This window comes from Euprymna scolopes, chromosome 20 (genome assembly GCF_053919585.1).
Source record: "Euprymna scolopes isolate OS-2025 chromosome 20, ASM5391958v1, whole genome shotgun sequence".
Lineage (NCBI taxonomy): Eukaryota > Metazoa > Mollusca > Cephalopoda > Sepiida > Sepiolidae > Euprymna > Euprymna scolopes.
Genome location: NC_136501.1, coordinates 53,295,621 through 53,296,692, shown reverse-complemented (window position 1 = coordinate 53,296,692; position 1,072 = coordinate 53,295,621).

Below are 1,072 nucleotides of genomic sequence, written 5' to 3'. Positions count from 1 at the left end.
AACATTGTCCTTCCTGTAGTTTCTGCACTTCTCTGAAGCAACTTTTCCGTTGCTTTCATATTTGCAGGCACCGTCACGAACAGCGGCCCACCACTTGCCTCTATCTAAAGCTGTCTGCTCCCATGATGACAGATCAACTTTGAAGGCCTTCTGTGATGCCTTCAGAGTGTTTTTTTAAATGTTTTGAAGCCCTCGACATTTGCTACGACTCCCTGTTCTCACTGCAATAGAACTTTTCAGGCATAGATTGGGCTTACCAGCCATATCCGCACTCATCGATGATGGCTCCCGCATCCTACCCTACAGGATGGTCATATGGTTCTCGTCGTTCCGATGAACGAACAACACATATTGGATAAACATACTTCAATTCTCGTTCTGCAAAACAAAAAAAAAACATGAAACGACAATAGAATTTATTATAACACATTAAATTAGTCAGTAAGTTAGATATTTTAATTAATACAACTTTCGTATTTATTATTTTAATATTAATTCTCTATTGATTATTTCATTGGACCCAATATATAGTTCTGATCCCAAAAGTAAACAAAAAATGTGACTTGGGGGTCATCAACAAGAATCGAAATCAAAACAATTAGCGCGCCAGCCTTGTTATTACCGTCTGACCTTAATCTATACACTTAGAAACTGAAAAATATAACGTTGTTGAATCCATGAATGCATATTTGCATGCGTACAGAAACGATTTACGTCTACTTACAATGCCGGGTTCGAATTTTTTCAGTGCTGATCCTCTATCAGCTATTTTCAGGCTAAAGATCCAAGCGAATTTGTTCTACGGGTCTAAATCCTCTATATATCAAGTTTCAAATCTGTAGTTCAAAAGATGAAAGAGAGGTGAGGCAGAAACGGTTTCTTAGACAGGCAGATAAAGTCACTTTATATGGCCGCCATATTTTTCTACTCGATGACAGACTAGTACCTGTCACTAACAGCAATCGTCTATTAACCGCATATGTATATATATATATATATATATATATATATATATATATATATATATATATATCAACATCTTAACTAAGCGTATGTACGTAGAAGTATTACT